This window comes from Centrocercus urophasianus, unplaced genomic scaffold (assembly GCF_019232065.1).
Source record: "Centrocercus urophasianus isolate 14NV4802_14NV808 unplaced genomic scaffold, USGS_Curo_1.0 seq_11, whole genome shotgun sequence".
Lineage (NCBI taxonomy): Eukaryota > Metazoa > Chordata > Aves > Galliformes > Phasianidae > Centrocercus > Centrocercus urophasianus.
The window spans coordinates 34845120-34851119 of record NW_024884253.1 but is presented as its reverse complement, the minus strand read 5'-3'; the positions used below and the strand labels follow the sequence as shown (position 1 = coordinate 34851119).

The following is a 6000-nucleotide window of genomic DNA, read 5'->3' as shown; positions in this document are numbered from 1 at the left end:
CGCGCTGTGGGGTCGGGGAACGGGGGCGGTGGGGAGCGCGGGGAGAGCGCACGCAGCGGCACTGCCGCCGCCCCGCCGGGAGCCGCCGCACGGCCGTTCTGAGGCGGCGGCGGAGCGGCTGCGTGCGCCTGGAAGTGGGAAGCGGACGGGGCGCGCGTCCGTCCGTGTGTCCGTCCGTGCAGGCAGCGAGCAGCCATCATTCCACCGCGGGCGTGCGGCCCGGTAGCCTAAGGGAAGTGGACGCGCTCCCACGCTGGGACTCTCTCCCCCTCCCCCCGACCTTTTCCCCCCTCCTCTTATTTTTTTATTTTATTTTTTTTCCCTTTGTTTATTTTTTATTGTTGTTGTTATTTATTTTTTTTCCTTCCCGGCTCGGTCACTCTCGCCCCCGGTCCGAAGGAGTTTTTTTTTAAACAGACAATGGACAAAAGAAAAGTAGCAGCGCCCGGGGAGTTCCCTCGGCACCGCCGCGGGGCCGCTGGATGCGCCGCGCAACTCGCCCCACACTTGCCCACTTTCCGCCTTTGTTTTCGTTTGGGAAAGAGCCGAGCGTGCCCTCCGTCTCCCGAAAAGGGCCATTTTCCAGCCGCGGCCGCTCGCCCTTCCGCGGGTTCCCGGCTCGGGGAATATCGGCGTAACCTCAGCGCGGTAACTTTGTTTCCGTGCCGATGTGCGCCCCGGTTTTTGTTGCTCCCGTGGCGGCGGGGCTGTGTTTATACAGAAGATGGCTTTCGGGAGAATGTGTTCGCCTCCCCCCTTTCCCTCCCCCAACCCCCCCCCCTTTATTTTTTTCTCTCTCGTGCTATACGGGACTGGCGAGGCACAAACAAGTTGAACAAAACATGTTTCTGTTCATTTCCTCACAGATCATCCATTCTAACGACGGCAAAAAAATCTTAATGACTATGACCTTAGCAGCACGGGGAGCTGATTTCCCCCAATTATAAATCCCGTTAGTTTGCGGTAATGTGTGAGTATCAATATATAATTCATACTAAAAGCATGATCCATAATTATTATTTTTATTTTTATTTTTTTTAATGAAAGTTGAAATCCGTCTTTTCCCAATGAGAATGCCGCATCTGTCGCTCGGAGTGTTTTTGTCTTGCTGTTGCACAACAGAGGCTCTCCAGTCTTTAACCTAAAATGGCAGCTTTAATTTGACTGGGGCCCATTCATTGACAGTGATAATAAAAAGGCTGAAAGCTAAATGTGGCCGGGTGCTGGGGCGCGCCTGCAGAGCCCCCTCCATTGCCAGGCACTGAACAGGGAGCAACTTCCCAGCTCCCAGCTCTCCTGCTCTGTCCCAAAAGTTTCCAGTGCATTTTTTTTTTTTGGTTTTGTTTTTTTTTTTTTTTTTTTTTTTTAATTTGGAAAGAAAGAAAGAACAAAAAATCGTGGTGCTATGCTTACAGCCCCTGCTAGGCACCGGGGTTGCTGACAGGCTTGGCAGTGCTCGCGTTGTCAGGGGGCTGCTTCTGAGGGCTCTGCCTCCGTAACAGCAGTGGAAAAATTCTCATGATGCTTTCTAACATCAGATGGGGTCTGGAGAACGTTCACGGTTTGTTTCTGGGGACCGTAACAGGTGATGAGAACAATGACGTGCTCAACACTTGCCCATCTCTGGCTGCTGGAAGTGGGAGCACTGCCTGTTCCCCATGGCTGGGGTTATGGGTGTGTGGGGTCCGTGGGCACTTCTCTGGGAGAAACCCACAACTGCTTGGGAAAAATCATTGTGTTCAGTATTGGGCACCAAGTTTGGAACAGTTGCACAAAACAAAATTTCCCCTGTGGGAGCACTGTAGAATGCCAGAGCTTGGCACGGCATCTGTCCCGCTCTTCTCTTTACCTGATGTGCTTATTTCCAGGATTTTTAAGCTTATTTCTTTCAATAAGAAATAGATAAAGCATAATTTTGAAAGCTGCACGACAGAATGTTAAATGCTTGTGACTGTGAGTTTAACTGAATTAGTGCTTCCCTGATACTAATTGGATAATCGTATTGGACCAAATATCTCACTAAATATTTAGCAGCGTAATGATATTTCTGTTATTCTTGTCAATTCTGGCTGGACTTCTCAAACTTCTCAGATAGAAGTCTACGATGGTTTCATCACCTCTTCTGTAATTAAGGGAATTTGTGATCATGACTGAAGATCGCTCAGCTCTTATGGGGAAAACAATAATTTTTAAGGATGCGGTGCTGTAAAAATATCATCCGGAAGGGGACATAGCAGCACCCTGCACTCAGAACTTGGCACGCTGGTGGGAGGTGGGTGCTGTAGCCGCTCTTCTTTGAACGTGGTCACTGTGGACTCTGGGGAGGTCCAGGTCCCAGGAGCATCACAGAGTTCCAGCTCTGCAGAGAGCTCAGCTGGGGCTGTTTTGGAGAGCTGTTTACTGTTGGGCACTGAGAAGTTTTTGATTTATGTCTGTGGTATTTCTCATTAACGTTCAGATGATATTAGGGCTTGGTGACATGTGGAATGAGCGGATTGCCAATGAGGGTGGCACAAGCCCAAGGTGGGAGAAGCTTTGCCCAGGTGCTGCACCAGAACTTAGCCCCATATCTGGAGGTGGTCCTTGGTGCCAGGGAGCAGCATGGCTTTAAAGCAAAGACAAACTGAACATCTATAAGTGATTTTCTTTTTTTTTTCTGCTGAGGTGCGAGGCCCAAGTTGCAGGAACTTCGCAGGTTTTCCAGTGCTTCTTAAAACCTTGTGCTGAGGCTCTGCAGATTGCCATATCCCGAGCATCCTGGAGCATCTGGCTGCTTGGTTGTTTGGTTTGCAGCGTATGGCGTGGTGCGTAAAGGTCGCTCAGCTGGGAGGAGGGGGGAAAAGTAGCTGGGAAGGAAGCAGGCAGAAATAAACAAGTGTGTCACCTTAATTTGTGTGTCGTATCTCCACCCTTTGTTTCCTCTTCATCTTATTTTGATATTCTTGGTTGGAAAGCCTTAAGAACCTGCTGGGTGGTGTTGGCCATGGGGAACCTGGTGTTATTCAGACAAGGCTGCTGGCACCTGCCTGGAGCTCCCTGTTCCCCTAATCCTGACCTCTTTGTGTGTCTGCGGTAAGCAGGTTGCTGAGCACCTGGGTTGGGGTCTGGCTTGCTGGTGCCCATAAGCGTAATGAATACCTGTATCTTATTTTTAAGTTTCTTGTCTGCATGAGAAAATAGCAAATTTTGGTAAACCATCTTTTTTTTTTTTTTTTTTTTTTTTTTTACAAAGGAGTCTTTTGTGCACAGAAGGAACTTTAGATCTCACTTTTCTGGTAGAAAAGTTATTATATTAATGGACTGCACTGATTTAGCTTAGTTAGGACAGACGTTAACTTTCTCCCTTCCCATCATTCCCTATTTATGCAAACAGCTTGTTTGCTCAGTTACAGCCTGCTGGGCTTTGATGGAGGGAAGTCTGGGGTATTGTTTGCGTATGAATGAAAAGGCAAAGGAAAACTCCAATGCAGTTATTATTATTATTTTAGAACTCTTTCAGAGCACAGAATAAGGCATGGTGTGCAGAAACATCCCGTGTTGTTATTGGGATTCTGCTGGGATGCTGACAGAGTTCCCCCCCGTTGGTTCCTTCCCATCTCTGGGTCCTGTTCTCCATGGCTTTGCTGAAGCCAGTGGCTGTGGAAATACCACCCCATAGTTCAGCGTTAAAAATACTTGGAAGACAGTTGGAAGACATGTTAGAAGAAAAAAAAAAAAAAGCCTCTGTGACCTAAAGGACACATTCCGAGCGCCTGAATATGACAACAAAGCTCTTAAGGATATTCTTAAGTATACAAAAGCTGATTAGCTGCTAGCTTCCAATTCTGTGACTTTTCAGAGATGTAAACACGCACCTCAGAGGAGGCCAGCCTGCTCTGTGCTGCTGGGCCCTCCTGTGCAGCGACCGCTGCTCCGTGCATCCTGCTGCTGGGGCAGCTCCAGCCTGAAGAGCAGGAATTGACACTGCTCAATGAAACCATCCTAATCTAAAAGTTAAACTCATGAGAAGATTGCTAATTATCATGTAAGCCGCCGTGTTAGCCTGGTGCCATAGCACGTGACGTTGCGAGCTTCCTGGCGTATAGGAGCTAACCAGGAGACCTGGCTGGCGTGGCACAGGGCTCTGTGGTGACCTATATAGTGATGGGGTGTGGTGCTGCTGGGCTTCCACCACGCTGCCTATAACCTACCTGTGCCATGGGCAGCTGCTGTGACGAGAGGGCCTGGAGGGGAGCAGAGGGAATAAATAACTTGGGGAATCAGCTTGGTGGAAAAAGTCGTTGCAGCCAACATGTCTGCCTTTTTCCTGATGGTTCTGGGAGAAAAATTAAATTTCACGTCTCCAGGCCTGATCCTAGGGGTTGTTCTGCTCGGGCTCCCCTTGGTCATTACACCATGGTGACTTTGCCTGCCATGCTGGAAGGTCCTGCACCAAATGGTTTTAGAAGAACCTTAATTTTAATGACTTTGAGTCACTTAAGCTCTTCGCTTGAGCTTTCTGCTTGCTGCTGTAACTTCAACTTCAGGTCTCTGGCTTCAGAATTTCTTCGTTGTGATTTTTGCAGGCCCACCCTGCAGTTTGTCCTGATCTCTGTCTACCAGGTCAGCCTCCCTTCTAAAACGCTTTGTGGAGGTGCGCATCAGATGTATAAAGCATCATTTCTTTTAAGTGGGAAAGGCAGTCTTGCTCTGAAATATAAACATTATTTCTTCCTCTTTCTTCCCCCTGTTCATTCCCAGCTTTCCCATAGACGTTTTCAGCCTGTATCTTTCCTACCTCCTTTTTAATCTTCTTTCCAATTGATGTTGCTCTTTGTTTGCTTAGCAGGGTTGTGTTTTCCTTGCTAGCCTCAGATTATTAGGACACATTGCAGAATAAACAGCATTTCAGCTCTAATAGGGCTGCTCTTTGCCCGCAGTGCAGAGGATGCTGCTGCCAATGTGTAAGGAATTGGGGAGCTGCTCTGAGCCCCATGTAGTTCTGTCACTTCAGCTTCTGTGTTTGTGGAAACTGTTTTCTTGCATTGTTCAGTAGTTAACAAACAGCTGTAAGGTGTGTTCTTCTTGCTCCGTGATGTGGGATGTGTGTGGGCGAGAAGCCTAGTCCTCTCACCTGTTCTGTCTAACTCCAAAGCTACAGATTAACCCTATCCAGATGGTGAAATCTGGGGTGTGTGGAGGAGCACAGGGGTCTGGACGCTGCTCAGAGCTGCACAGAAGGTTTGGAGTGCAGAGGTTGTGATGGTGTGAAGTGGATCCAAACCTGGATCAAGTCAAGACTTAGTAAAGACATGTTTTTGTCCGAATCTCTGTATGGGAAGCCTGTAGGTTGATTGTTCAGAGAGTGAACAGCATTTGCTAAAAGCTTGTAGGTTGATTTTTCGGAGAGTGAACAGCATTTGCTAAAAAACATAGGTTCTAGATGCTAAGGAGTAGTGGTCATTCTGCAAGAGAGAACTGGAGAGAAACAGAAAGAAATCTGTAGTTTTAGAAGTTTAGAGATCAGTGTCAGGAGAAAGAGGAGAAAAGGTTTTCCTCAGAGAAAGTTTTGGGGCAGTGCTATCCCAGCGGGATGTGGAACAAACCCCTACGGGATAGGAATAGGAAACTCAGTTCAGAATTTCAGCTCTGGCAACTTGTGTGGGCTGGTGAGCGGAGAGGCCGTGCCGATGGTGACGTACTGTATCAGCGTATTCCTTGCTTAGAGAGCTGCTTAGATAGAAATCCAAGGCTGAAATGCTACTTGTCAGCTTGGACTGTAGAGAGCAGCAGTTTAGTATTTAATCTTAGAGCTGGAAATAAGACAACCTGAAAGGATATCTGACTTTGTTTTTAATGCTCGATAGAAGGAGGATTACAGAAAGGAGGGTAATGGTGAGGCTAACAGATGTTCGAAAACTGCTCTGATAAGGCTGAGATGGCATTGCACATAGGTGAGAGACTGGTAAGTTTCAGGGATGCATCTTAATTAGTAGTTGGGATGTGCCAGTTCTCAGAATC

General features: G+C 47.8%; 1 protein-coding gene across 6 annotated transcripts in view; it reads left to right on the top strand.

Moving 5' to 3' along the window:
- Window positions 1–6000, top strand: part of CHD7 (chromodomain helicase DNA binding protein 7) — a 128821-nt gene that overhangs the window by 2393 nt on the left and 120428 nt on the right. For 4 of the 6 annotated variants that reach the window (XM_042808976.1, XM_042808978.1, XM_042808977.1 and 1 more), the window contains exon 1: window positions 853–970. The exons of the other annotated variants lie outside the window; for them this stretch is intronic. The gene's annotated coding sequence lies outside the window, so the exon portion shown is untranslated. Of the gene's footprint in view, window positions 1–852; window positions 971–6000 lie in introns of those variants that run through there. 6 annotated transcript variants of the gene reach the window in all.